Source organism: Hipposideros armiger, unplaced genomic scaffold (genome assembly GCF_001890085.2).
Source record: "Hipposideros armiger isolate ML-2016 unplaced genomic scaffold, ASM189008v1 scaffold_429, whole genome shotgun sequence".
NCBI lineage: Eukaryota > Metazoa > Chordata > Mammalia > Chiroptera > Hipposideridae > Hipposideros > Hipposideros armiger.
This window is the reverse complement of record NW_017731779.1, coordinates 919,295-934,399: the sequence shown is the minus strand read 5'-3', so window position 1 is coordinate 934,399 and position 15,105 is coordinate 919,295.

The window sequence follows — 15,105 nt, the reverse complement described above, 5'->3', positions numbered from 1 at the left end:
TCCACTTTTCTCACTGATGTCCTATGACCCTTTCAATTTGACTACATCATTGCTGCCATAGTTCTCCTGCCCCATTACCCCCTTCCCACCCCCTGCCCCCTTCATTACGAATGCTCCCAAGACACAGAACTTCTTCCAAATGGTCAGTTCTTCCGCCAAGTGGAAGTGTCTGGTTACTACAATGCTACCTGGTAGACTTAAGAGAGGGTGTGTAAAGGGAGTAGGAACAATGACACTTAAACCTGTCTTGTGCATGCCAGATACGCCTCCATGACTTTAGGGACCAAGGACCTTAGGTTGGGGCTCTTTGCTATAAAGTGAGTGGGGTGTTTTCTGCTTTCTAAGTTGTCTACTATCCTTGGCAGTTAGCCCATTGGTACATAATTTAGGAACAAATATGAACTTCTAATCCTTTTAAGAAGTGAATCCAAGTTTTTTGCACTATGGTCATATTTAGCAGGTCATATTCATATGTAGAATAAAGCCTTAATTCCACAGCCTCCAGCACTCATTTCTCCACCTTGCTAAATTGTACCTAAATTGCATACCTTATAGCAGACAGGTCATTTCCTGTTTTCATAAGTTGTGGCAAAACCTGGCAATTATTAAATCAATGTAATTCAGGAACAAATATGAACTTTCATCCCTTTGGCAGATTAAGACAATTCTTTTCATACAGAGCTCAAGGATGTGGTCACGTTAAGACCATGTTAATCTAAGACTTTAGAAGAAAATAAACTTTCATAATTCATAGAATTGATTTCCACCTATGGGCCCTTACCCAGCAATTACTCATTGATGGGCAAGGATAGAGAGAAAACAGATACAGACAGGTCCAGGATCTTCTTAGGACATTTCTATTCTCCCTAATTTCATTTTTGTACTCATTCACTTATTCATTTAACCAATGTTAACTACCTATGATGCTTTATATTTAGCTGGGCCAACCGGGCCTGATTCTAAGCTGCACATTGGTTCAGTGGGCTCCCAGTCACATGTTTTTTCTCATGGTGATGGCAGAAGTTCAAAAGAGCAAGCCCAGTTGTACAAATACATTTCTAGTTTCTGCTTGTGTCAAGTCTGCTAACATGTCATTGGCCAAAGCAAGTCATATAGCCAAGCTCAAAATCAAAAGACAGGTAAGCACACTCTGTCTTTAATGGGAGGAACTGTAAAATCACCTGGCAAAATGTATAGATACATGAAGGAATAAATAATTGGGAACAATTACACAATCAATCACACTGACAAATGACATAATGATATAGTTTCAAGAAGCCCAATGAACTCTCAAACGTATAGAATACCTAAAAATCAAACTTAGGCAGGTCATAATAAAACGTTGGAATAACAAAACCCAAATGTTTTAAAATGTGGGTTTTAGGGCCGGCCTAGTGGCGCGTTGGTTAAGAGCTGGCTTGGGACGCCAGAGGGCCCCTGTTTGGATCCCACATATGAGGGCCAGTGACACTGCCCTCTACAGCTAAGATGATGAACAACAGCTCAACCTGGAGCTGAGCTGCCATGAGTCGCGGGCTACGGCGTAGGCTGCAGCCCCCACTGCAGTGGGTTGCCATGGGCTACCGTGTATAGCCAGCAGCCAGTGTGAGCGGCCAGCAGCCAGCGTGAGCGACCATCCAGAAGCCAGCGACTGATCTGCCTTGCCCAGGAAGAGCGCAATGATGGTGCCAACTTGGGCCAGTGAAGCAACGTCCTCCATAACTAGACTGAAGAACAAAACGACAGCAACTTGTCTGTTCCCCTTCTCCCAATTCCCCAGTGCTGTTCCCATCTCCCAATTCCCCAATAAAAAATCTTAAAAAAAAAAATTATCAACTCCTGTTCATCAAAAACAGTGGAAATACAAGTAACATGTTAGGAGAAGATAAGTACAATGCATATTACCAACAAGATTTGTACTTAGAATCTATTATATGTATATATTGTACCTATATAGATATAGTATGTACATATTAGATTTGAAGAGGGTATACGTGGGTTCTAAGGAACTGAATGGATGGGAGAAGTGGATGGAGATAGTCTCAGAGACACAGAGGAAGAACTGAGGGTTGTTAGTTGGGAGGGGGTGGGGATGAAGGAGAGGGGAAGGGATGAGACAATACAAATTGGTAATTGCAATATGGCCTCAAGGATAGAAAAAGACAGTCCAAGGAATACAATCAATAATGTTGTAAATATTTCTTAGGGGGCCAGATGGACAAATGTCCTGTTGGGGAGTCCACTTCATAGTTGATGTAGAGGCCTGACCACCGCATTGTATTTCTGAAGCTGATGTTGTATAATATTGTATGTCAACTATAATTATATATACATATAGTCTCGGGACATGGAGTAGAGAGCGGGAACAGATTCAATGGAATTGTAATAGATAAACATGACATCGGGGGTGGGAGGGCAATAGATGGGGAGGGGAGTTGTTACTTTGTGAGGGTGAAAAGGGTAACTATTGCATTGTTCTGTACACCTGAAACTAACAATAAAAAAAAAAAGATTTGAAGAGGGTGCCAAAAAAATGTATACACATTTTAAGAAAGGAAAAAACTGTATTAAAATTTTAATACTCCATATATACTGATAAAAAAAGATGAGTTCAAGTTATGTTTGACTTCTGCAATTACAAGAGGTGCTCAAAGTGGTTACAATCAGTGTGCAGATACTTCTGATTATGGTGAACTACTGCTTGAGCAACGTTGACCAAAGTGTCCACTTGTATACATTTTTTTTGGCACCCCCAGTATATTTGTGCTTAATATATATATATATATATATATATATATATATATATATATATATAACTGTTACAAGTCATAAAGAAAAGACAAATAGAAAAATGGGCAAAAGATTGACTAGGCATTTCAAAAAAGAACATATCTAAATGACCAATAAGTATATGGTAAGGTGCTTTATTCATAATTGCTGAACTGTGGAAATTATCCAAATAATAATTAGTGAGTGGGAAAACAAATTTTGGTTCATCTATACCATGAATACTACTCAGCAACAGAAATGAACAAACTATGAATATATGAAACAATATGGGTAAATCTCAAAGATTATGCCAGTGACAAAAATCCGTATGACAGAAGACCTCTCAAAAGAAAGAATCAAAGTCAGGAAACCATGGAAATACAATTTTTTATGTGCTAAAGGAAACTAATTGTCAAACCAGAAATTCTATGTCTAAAGAAAATATCCTTCAAAAAGGAAGACCATATATGGTGGTTAATTTTGTGTCAACTTGACTGGGCCACAAGGTTCCCAAGTATTTGACCAAATGTTATTCTGGGTATGTTTCTGAATAAGATTCACATTTGAATCAGTAGACTGAGTAAAACAGATTGCCATTCCTAAAGTGAAAGGACCTCATCCAATCATTTGAAGGTGTGAACAGAACAAAAAGGCTTCTAAGAGGTAACTCCTGCTTGACTGTTGAGCTGGGACATGTCTTTTCCAGTCTTCTGATTTGGGCTGAACATTGGATCCTCTTGGATCTTGAAGCTGTTAGCTTTTTGAGTGGAACTTACACCACCTGCTCTCCTGGTTCTCAGGCCTTTGGACTCAGGCTGAAACTACATGTCTGGTTCTCCATACATCTGGTCTCCAGCTGGGACTTCTCAGTCGGCATTGCAGATCTTGAGATTTCTCAGTCTGCGTAACCACATGAGTCAATTACTTATAAATACATACTCTGGAGAACCCTGACTAATCCACCAGATAAAGACATTTTCAGATAAGTAAAAACCTTGAGAATCTTTTATTGCTAAAGGATATAGTAAAGAGACTTCTTCAAACAGAAGGAAAATGAACCCAGATAGATGCACAGAGATGAGAAAAACCTTATTTCATGCATAAATGTAATATCTTTTCTCCTTCTTGTATTTACAATATTTATGATTAGGTATATATTACTGAAATGGAATATAATATAAACATCATTAAACATAAACTTTAAATGGTTTTATATTTGAAACAACTGGGTATCTCTGGAAAAAAATCTGAGCTTTGATTCCATGTCCCACCAGTGGGAAAAATATTAATTTGACCTGGAAAATCGACCTAGTTTTGAAAGTTAAAAGTATAAACTTCTAGGGGAAACAAAACAAAACAAAACTGTAGACTATCTTGAAAACCTTAGAGTAGACAAAGAGTCTTAGATAGGTCATAAAATATAAACAAAAGAAAAATACTGAAAAATTAGACAATTAAAATTTTCTGTTCATCAAAAGTTATTAAGAAAGTGAAGAAAAAAATGAAATAAAAGGCTTCCTGATTAGAGGAAGAAATAAAACTATCTCTATTTTTATATGACATGGTTGTGTATATAGAAAATCCCAAAGAATCCACTAAAAAACTATTAGAACTGATAAATGAGTACAGGAAGGTTGCCAGATACTAGATTAATATATAAAAATCAATGGTATTTCTATGTAGAAGCAATGAACGAACAAGAAAGCAATTTCATTTCCAGGTATTAAAGAAACTAAATTACTTAAAAACAAGTTGAACAAAAGAAGCTCAAAATTTACATTTGTGAAACTATAAAATATTATTGAAAGAAATTAAAGATCTAAAGAAATGGAAATATATCCCATGTTCATATATCATAGGACTTAGTATTAAAATGCACCATTCTTACAAATTGATCTACAGCTTCAACGCAATTCTTATCAAAATCTCAGCTGACTTCATTGCAGGAAGTGATAAGCTGATTCTAAAATTCATGTGAAATTATAAGGGATTCCAGATTCTTCTTTTTTCAATTGTACACCTTAAATTTATGCAATGTAATATATTAACTATATGTCAGTAAAACTGGATTAAAATAAGAAAATGTAATACGTATATACGAGAGCAATCAGGCAAGAAAAAGAAACAAAAGGGATCCAAAATGTGATTTTCAGGCCCAACCCTAGGCAATTACAAAAGCTTTACCAGGGAGGCCTCATGGGGAAAAGCTGCCCTCCCACCACAGACTTGGTGCACAGCCAGTGCACTGCAGTCTCTAAAAGGAGTTGCAGTAAAGGACTCCAGACCCCCTGGCCAGCCATGCTCTTCTATACATCTGCATTCCTATCCCAGGCATCTCTATTTGGAGGGCACATCAGGGGACCTGGAAGATACTTTCCCCAATCTGACATAGTGCTCAGTATTTTTCCACTCCTAGCCCTCCCCTTCTTTCTGTCCTTTGACCCTAAAGTCCATAAAACTGCAGGAGCCTTTTGTTCCAGACTCCCTCAACAGTGAGTCAACCCAATCCTCACACTCTTTCATGGTGGAAAATGAAATGGAGGGAGCTGACACTTTCCCTGGTTTCAGCCTCTTCCCTGTGCTATTTTGTAAGTGATTAAAGACTCAACTGTTACTTTCATTTTGGCTGATTTTTAATCAGCTAATCAACACATGACAGCTCAGCTTTCTCTAGCTCAGTTGAGCTACTGACAGAGAGAAGCATGTGGATTCCAGAGATATTTGGAAGATAGAGTTGATAAGTTTGGCTATTGATTAGATTCAGGGTGGGATGGGTAGAGAACAGTTAGGGAAGATAAGAATCCAAGGACACTGCCTAGGTTTCTTATTTGTGCAACTGAATGGATAAGGCTTCCATTCACTGGAACATGAAACAAGGAACAGGAGCAGAGCAGCAGGGACACAACTTCCATTTGGGGTCCGTTGGCCATCCAAGTCAGATGTTCAGTAAACAGTTGGATATGTGAAAAGATATTTAGGGGAGAGTTCTAGATTTTGATATGGATTCGGGAGTCATTTATCCATATCCATGGCTAAAATGACCCTGTGAGAATATATAGAATGAAAAAAAAAGATGGCCTGAGAATAAGGCCCACCATCGTCTCTTCTTACAGGTGACTTCTTAGGGTTCTCTAGATAATTCTCCAATGATGTATTTTTTTCTGACTCTATCAAAACCCTTTGTAAACTTACTGAATAAAATAGAGATAGCAGGTTATGACACAGAACCAACATTTAGAGTCAACTTAATCATTCCTCTTCTCTGGCCTCTGTATTTCCTCCCCAAAATGCCCACAAGCTGTTTATTTCTTTTGGTTCATAGCAAAGAAGACTACTGATAAACCAAACCTGATTAAGCACATTACTCAAGGAGCATGCATCATGTCTCTGAGTAAATCTGCAGAGTTATTTCTTGAATCTTTTTCATTTAAATTTTCTATTTCCTATTGGCAAGCTGAACTGGGCAGAAGGCTAAATCCTCAAATACCCAAAAATATGGAAGAAAGGTCACTGTGTATAACTTCAACCTGAAATGTTGAGATTAAAGCAATCAATCAAGATGGGGATTTCCTAAATTTGTAGCTCTGTTTATATTTTCACATCCCTTTGCTTTGTCTAAAATGCTCTTTCGAAACAAAGACCTGGCAAGAAGCCTGAGTAGACTCTCTTATCTCTCCTCCATCTTCTGTGCCCCTATATTGGAGGCAGCATAGATCCCACAGTTCTATGAAAAGAACACAAGTTTTGGAATCAGGTGGACTGGGGCTCATATGAGCTTCACTAACCAGATATGTGACCTTGCATCAGCCACTTAACCTCTCTGAGTCTTAATTTTTCTACCTGTGTAATGAGAACTTCATTGAGGCTCTGATGTCAATTAAATAAAATAATGTGTATAAAACCCCAGGTACACAGTAGGTGCCCAATAAATGGCAGCCATGATACTTATAATGGAGCTTAGGCCATTCAGGAGAATGGACCAGGCCCAGACAACATTCCTTGGGAGGAAGACAGAATGGAAAGGAGAAGGAAGAGTAGACAGAGTAGAAAGAGAATGTCATGGCTTTTTATTCACTTCTTATGGAAAGTGGAAGGGACCATGAGGATGGAGGGGTCACTTGGGGAGCTGTCCTGGATACAGAGGATGCTAAGACAGGTTCATCAGGTCAAAGAAGGGAGTTAAAAGTTCATTAAGAGGGCCAGTGACTGCCCTCTACAGCTAAGATGCTGAACAACAGCTCAACCTGGAGCTGGGCTGCTGTGAGTCGCTGGCAAAGGCGTAGGCTGCAGCCCCTGTGGCAGTGGGTTGCCATGGGCTACGGTATGTAGACAGCGGCCAGCGTGAGCGGCCAGCAGCCGCTGTGAGCAGCCGTCCAGAAGCCGGCGACTGATCTGCCTCACCCGGGAAGAGCACAATGATGGTGCCAACTTGGGCAGTGAAGCAACGTCCTCCACAACTAGACTGAAGAACAAAATGACATCAACTTGTCTGTTCCCCTTCCCCCAATTCCCCAGCACTGTTCCCATCCCCCCAATTCCCCAGCACTGTGCCCATCCCCCCAATTCCCCAATAAAAATCTTTAAAAAAAAAGTTCATTAAAACTTATATTTGCATCCGAAGGAAAAAGTTCTACTTAGAGATGGAACTGAAATTCTCGGGAAGGAGGAATGGATACTGTTTTCCCAGAGAAATCTAGGATGGATTCAGAGTAGGATGCTAGAGAAAATACCTAGCAATAGGGACTGCAAAGGTAGCTGATTTTATTTATTTATTTTTTTAGCTGAGCCATCCTGACACATGTTGACAGCTCAGTGTCAGCTCAGCTTGGGCCGGGAATCGAACTGGCGACCCTGTTGCTCAGAGCTCACACTCTTGAGCAAGCTCTTAACCAACTGAGCCTCTCGGCTGGCTGAAGGGTAGCTGATTTTTTTTGTTTGTAGGTTTGTTAGGTTTATTTTCTGTCCAAGAACCATTTCCATATCTTTGGGTGACAGATCCCTATTTTACTTTGGAAAAATTACCTTTCCCAATGAAGTTGTCACCCTTTCTAAAATTGACCAATTTAATTCTCTTCCCTTGGACTTTGAATCTTCAGTAAAATTTTAAAATGAAAAATGGCAGAATGAATTCCTCTAAGCAGGTGTGTCTTGCAGAGCTCCTACCCTCACCCTACCCTAAAAGTTCCTCGTTCCCAGATCTGGTTCTTTCTAAACTGCATTCTACAAATTTCCCCTCAAGTCTGTGAGTCACCCAATATACGAATACTTCCAATGAACCCCATTTTTGCTTAGGTATGTGATAGAAATCCAGTTGTTCAGCTCTTTTTAATGTTTTTGTCACAAATTACATGTTTTTACATTGTGTACCCATCAACATAGATTTATAATTATTGTTTTTTGTATCTTTCTTTTAAATTATGTAGAAAAAAAGAGAAGAGTTACAAACCACAAATATATAACATCAGCTTTTATATATACCAATGTAACTATCTTTTAACATTGTTCTTTATTTTTTCATATGGCTTCAAGGTACTGTCTATAGTCCTTTCATTTAAGAGTAAAAGACTCAGCTAAGAATTTCTTGCAGGACTGATCTACTATTGATGTACTCCCTTTAATTGTATACCTGAGAATGTCGTAATTTTGTCTTCATTTTTGCCAGATATAGAATTCTTGATTGATGGTGTTTTTCTTTCAGCACTTTAGATATACAAGGTCTGACAATTTAGTTTGTGAACTTGTTGCAATAGTGTCGCTAACCTTTTTTGATATCAGAGTGATTATTCATTCTGAATTTGTACCAACTGGACAAACAGTTAACCAAGTTTACTCTTTGGAAGTGTTATAAAGGCTGTGTGAAAAAGTTAGATGACCTGAATTTTCAACAACAATTCATGGCTCTTACATCACAGTGCACCAGTTCTCATGGCACTCACTGTCTGTGAGGGACTTTTTAGCCAGTAAGCAAATAACTGTATTGGAACACACCTCCTACTCACCAGATCTGACCCCCAATGACTTATTTCTTTACCCAAAGATAAAGGAAATATTGAAAGGGAGGTATTTTTATGGCATCCAGGACATTAAGGGTAATACAATGACAGCTCTGATGGCCATTCCAGAAAAAGAGTTCCAAAATTGCTTTGAAAGGTGGACTAGGTGCTGGTGTCAGAGCATAGCTTCCCAAGGGGAGTACTTCAAAGGTGATGGTAGTGATATTCAGCAATGGGATATGTAGCACTTTTTCTAGGATGATTTCAAGAACTTAATTGTCCAACCTCATAACATCTAACTACCTTCCAGCCTCCATGGTTTCTGAAGAGAAACTGACTGTTAATATTATTGAGGATACTTTATACATGATGAGAAACTTTGCTCTTGCTGCTTTCAAGAGTCTTTCTTTGTCTTTATCTTTTGACAGTTTGGCTATACTGTATCTTAGTGTGGATCTCTGAGTTTATCCTGCTTGAATGTCATTGAGTGTCTTGGATGTACAGATGCTTATCTTTCATCAAACTTATGATGTTTTTAACCATTAGTTTTTCAAATATTCTGTCTATTTCTGTCTCTTCTTTCCTTCTGGGACTCCTATTATGCATATGTTGGTATCCTTGATGGTGTCCCACAGTTCTCTTAGTCTCTGATCATTATTCTTCATTCTTTTGTCTTTCTGCTCCTCAGACCAGACAATCTTTTTTTCTTTTTTTTTAAAGATTTTTATTGGAAAATTGGGGAAGGGAACAGTGTTGGGAAATTGGAGAAGGGAGCATTGTGTTTTTCCAGGACCCATCAGCTATAAGTCAAGTTGCTGTCCTTCAATCTTAGTTGTGGAGGGTGCAGCTCAGCTCCAAGTCCAGTCACTGCTTTCAATCTAGTTGCGGGGTGCGCAGCCCACCATCCCATGCGGGAATTGAACTGACAACTTTGTTGTTAGGAGCACATGCTCTCACCAGCTGAGCCATCCTGCTGTTGGCAGCTCAGCAGCAGCTCAGCTCAAGTGCAGCTCACTGGCCTATGTGGGAATCGAACTGGCGACCCTGTTGCTCAGAGTTCGCACTTGAACCAACTGAGCCACCCAGCCGGCCCTGAACTGAACAATCTTAATTGACCTATCACTGATTCTTCTCACTGCTCAAATTTGCTATTGAACTCCTCTAGTGAATTTTTCATTTCAGTACTTTAGTTTTCAACTCCAGAATTTCTACTTGGTTCCTTTTTGTAATTTTTCTGTTTATTGATATTCTCTATTTGGTGAGACATGATTGTCCTGGTTGCCTATAGCTGTTTGAACATATTTAAGGCCATTGATTTAAAGTCTGTGTCCAGTAAGTCCTAATGTCTGATTTTCCTCAAGGATGGTTTCTGTCAATTTCTTTGTATCCTATTACACTTTGTTTCTTTGCATGCCTCATAATTTTGTGTTGAAAACACATGAATATGTTGAATATTATAACATGGCAAATCTGGAAATTCAATTCTCCCCATTCCCAGGGTTTGTTGCTCTTGCTTGTTGTGAGTTGTTGATGTCTCTTTAGTGACTTTTCTAAAGTATTTTCATATAATCTATATACTTTGTTGTGTGTGGCCATTGAAGTCTGTGTTCCATTAGCTTAGTGGTTAGCTAGTGCTATAAAAGTGATTTCCTTAAGCAACTACATCCAAAATTAGAAGAAAAAAAATTACTCTCCCAAGTTTTGCAAATTGATTCTATGTTGGGCATGCCTTTAATGCTTAGCCAGGCCATTTATAACTATACTATAGCCTTCCCTTCATGCTAGCATGGAGGCTGAAGGTCAGTGGAGGTGAAAGTGTAGAATCTTCTCAGGCCTGTTCTGAACATGTGTCCAGCCTTTGGTACAAGCATTGGTTTCTTGATTCCCCAGTACACATGAGAATATAAGCCCTTACTCTCCCTTGTACCTCCTTTCTCAACTTCTTCTCCCCAGGCATTTAAAAAAATCAGTTTATTGCTTATTCTGATTGTTTTAACCCTCACCACAGGCTGCTGCAACCAATACTTTTGCCTTTAAATGCTTTTGGCAACCACTGTGTAGGAAGCCACTCCAATCCTGGGAACACTTCAAATCAAATAAAACAAAGGCAAGCCCTTGCACAAGTCCTTTAAAGAGGCCCCAGACAGGTCAAAATACACAACTACAATTCTTTGAGAAGAAGGTCCTTCTTGCTCCCTTTGGCACTAGCACCTGCATCAGGTGTGCAGGCTGCCATCTTCATGGTTGCTATTGATCAGAGAGAAGAGGGGATAGCAAGTGGGCAACTTAAAATACCACAGGGCCGGCGGAGTGGCGCATTGGTTAAGAGCTGGCGTGGGATGCCAGAGGGTCCCGGTTCGGATTCTACATATGAGAGCCAGTGACGCTGCCCTCCACAGCTAAGATGCTGAACAACAGCTCAACCTGGAGCTGGGCTGCTGTGAGTCACTGGCGACAGCGTAGGCTGCAGCCCCTGTGGCAGTGGGTTGCCATGGGCTACCGTGTGTAGCCAGCAGCCAGCGTGAGCGGCCAGCAGCTGCCGTCAGTGACCTTCCAGTGACCGGCGACTGATCTGCCTCGCCTGGGAAGAGCGCAATGTTGGTGCCAACTTGGACCAGTGAAGCAACGTCCTCCACAACTAGACTGAAGAACAAAAGGAGAGCAACTTGTCTGTTCCCCTTCCCCCAATTTCCCACGCTGTTCCCATCCCCCAATTCCCCAATAAAAATCTTAAAAAAAAACCCCAAAACACAGAACTCTCTTACTGCAGTATATCAGCTTCTTTCTTCATTAAGCTTTCCATGGTTGTAAAGTTTTACTAGATTGCAGGGTCATGTGAAATTTCATTCTAACAGTTTTTGCCAGCTTATTAGCTGCTTTTGTGGAAGGATGGATCTCTGGAATTCCCTACTCTAATATATTCAGTGACATCAATTTAAATTGTTCTGCAACTTACTTTATGAACAAGAATATGTTTAATTTTGTAAATGTTCTATGTGTGCTTGAAAAGAGTATGTAATCTCCATTCTTAGATGAAGTACAATTTATATATCCATATAAACCAGTTTATTGATTGTGTCACCCAAAATTTCTGTATTCTTACTAATGTTTTTTCTGTTTAACAATAATTGCTAAGATATATGTATTCATTTTCTCACAAGAATGATAGATATGTGTATTTCCCCCTGTAATTCTTATTTATTTTTGTTTTATATACTTTGGACTGTGTTAATAGGTGTTTGTTAGTTTAGATATATTTCTTTCCAGTGAATTGAATATTTTGTCATTATTCAGTAACCTTCTTTATCTTTAAGTGTACTTTTTATCTTAAAGCATAACATGAATGAAGTAATATCAGCTTTCTATTGATTAGGATTTACCAGCATATATTTTTCTATCTTTAAATTTTAATTTATAGATTTTGTATATGTCTCTTAAAAACAGCATATAGATGGATGTTTTCTTTTCAAGTCTCATAATATTAGTTCTTGGGTTAGAGCATTTAATTCATGTAATGATATTATTGATATATTTGGGTTAAATCTATTACATTTTGTCTTTTCTCTTTATCTTGCCTTTCCCATGTTTTATTCTCTCTCCTTTCTTTATTTCTATTGTATAGGTTATTCTTTTATTCTCATTCTATTTTTCTCTTCCAATAGTTTGGAAATTAGTTATGTGCCCAATTTGAAAATCCTCCTGGAAAATGTAATATGCATATTTAATGTATCAGAGCCTAAAATTCAGGGTCTTGTTTGTTTGTCTGTTTGTTTGTTTGTTTGTTTTTAAGAAATTTTATTGGGGAATAGTGTGCTCCTACAGGAACCATCAGCTCCAAACGAGTTGCCACCCTCAATCCAGTTGTGGAGGGCACAGCCAAGTTCCAAGCCAAGTCTCCTTCAATCTAGCTGTGGAGGGCACAGTCCACCAGCCCATGCAGGAATCGAACCGGCAACCTCAGTGCCACAAGCACCGTGTTCCAACCAACTGAACCAACAGGCCGCCCAAATTCAGATATTTTTATCCCCTTCCCGACCAATACACGGCCTTTGGGAACTCACATTTCTATCATCACCTTTCCAGACTTATGGGCTATTTTTGTCATGCATTTAGTTGTAGCTTATTTTTCTTAGTATTACAAGATATTATTATCATTATGTATAGTTAATATTTATTTAGCATTACCCCCATACTTATCATGCTCTTTGCTCTTCAATTCTACTTGAATCTCAGACCTATCATTTGGATTCAAATTCCTGTGTTCAAAGTATATCCTTTACAATTTCATATTTTAAAGTCTGTTGGTAGCAAACCTTCAGTTTTAGCTTTCTTTCTTTTTTAGGAACAAAATTATATCACCAGATCTAGTATGTGTCTGTGGGCCAGCAAAATTTCAAACTGTCACCAGTATACCTTGCATTTACCCGGAATGAGGCAGTGGTAGAACAGATTTGTATTTGAGAAGGAACAAAGGAGGAGGAACTATATAAAAGCATAATACCTGGTGTGACCATATCTCAGTGTTCACCTATTACTCTGGCCTAATTATTAACAAGATTCTTCATTCTCAAAAGTTTTATGGTTTAGATAATAAACTCTCTGGTCACATGAATGAAGCCCGAATGACTTACAGCCCCCCAGGCTTCTGGAGCCATGCTTTCGCTTATGCGTAACTCAAATAGCTAGGGACTTGCACTTGTCATGGAATGGAGTAGTTTGTGGCAGTCCAATGTTGTCACTTGAGAATAAGCAGAAAAAGCAGATTAAAATACAAAAAAAAAAATTAAGGGTTGGGGAACACTGTTAAAACTTTGAGGATGAGGAACCAAGATTAAAAGGAGAGATAAGCTGGCAGTTACAGCCAACTATCTTCTGAGGCTTTTGCCAATTCTGTGTGTGCAGCAGAAGGCCAAGAATCTGAATTTTGTTTGAGAAGAATGCCACTGCTAGGAGACAGAGAAATAAGCAAAGGCTTCTGGGACCGGACAAATAACATTGGGTGCTTCTGGAGCCAAGAACTCAGTGAAAAAAGAGGACTAGAGAACTGAGCCTGACATACAAAGAGTTTTCTCCTTAAAACATTTGCCAAATTATTCAGTTGCACTAGACAGAGGCAAAATAAATAAATAAAATAAAAATAAAAATAAAATCAGAAAGCTTCTTAAAAGCAGGGCTGAAGTTTGTGCAGTTTTTTGTTTGTTTATCGGTTCTATTTTTTGTTTTCCAGCATTACTCTACTGAGGAGACAGGAGTTATAGTGTATGGAAAAATTCCATAATTTAAAAAATTGATTAAACCATAAGAAGCAAGAAAAGGAAGAAAATGAGGAATAAAGCAGGGGGACAGAATAGAGAAACAAAAGCAAGGTAGTAAAAATAAATCCAAATGTATCAGTAATTACAATGAATGCAAGTAGACTATTCCAGTTCAAAGACAATGAAAGTCAAACTGGTGGGAAAAAACCACCAACCATATACTGCTTATAAGAGACACTTCTTAAATAAATAGATAAAGAGGGACAATTTATAATGAAGAGTTCAGCATACATGATAAAACCACACTGTTTATCCCTTGTAATCTCAGTATTTGTAAGAATTCCCAGGGTAAAGAATGCTGACATGCCCTTGTCACTTGACATTCCTTGACATTACTTATCACTTTTCCTTCCCATTTGCTGCATACAGTTCAATTCCCTGTCAGACTGGTCATGTCCACTTCCTGCCGGCTTGCCTTCTGTCTTCACTGCTTTACCCCAAGAGTGGACACAGCCCTCTTGCTTCATTCCTCACAAATACAACACTAAGGCTTGTAGCAGATAATTGCTCAGGTTTGAGGATGACAAAAAGACATTACCTCACAGAGCAGAAAACAGCTTTAAACTGGATAACAGATTTCCATGTTCCTTGGTTCCTCGGTTGTTTTTTCTAAAGGGGACTATATCACAGTCATAAATTTCCCAAGCCCTGGTCAGCTGCCTGTTGCCATCTTATCTTCACTTTCCCCTGGATTTCAGAACCGTAAAGTTCTATTCCTCACTATGCCAAGAGTAAAACAAAAAGATTCCTGTTATTTAATTTTACAGAATATTTTTTCTGCTCCTTTGTTTCAAGTTCATCCTTCTAAACTTGTAGGTTGGATAGTTGTGGGGGTTTGCTAGACCTGCATGTATGTAACAAACAGCCCATCACAATATCTTTCAGTCTTTCTTCTGATGTATGATCTTAGGATGCAGAAACAGCCTGAGGTGTTTTTTTTTTGTTTTTGGTTTTTTTTAAAGATTTTATTGGGAAATTGGGGGAGGGGAACAGCATTGAGGTTCGGGAAGGGGGAACAGACAAGTTGC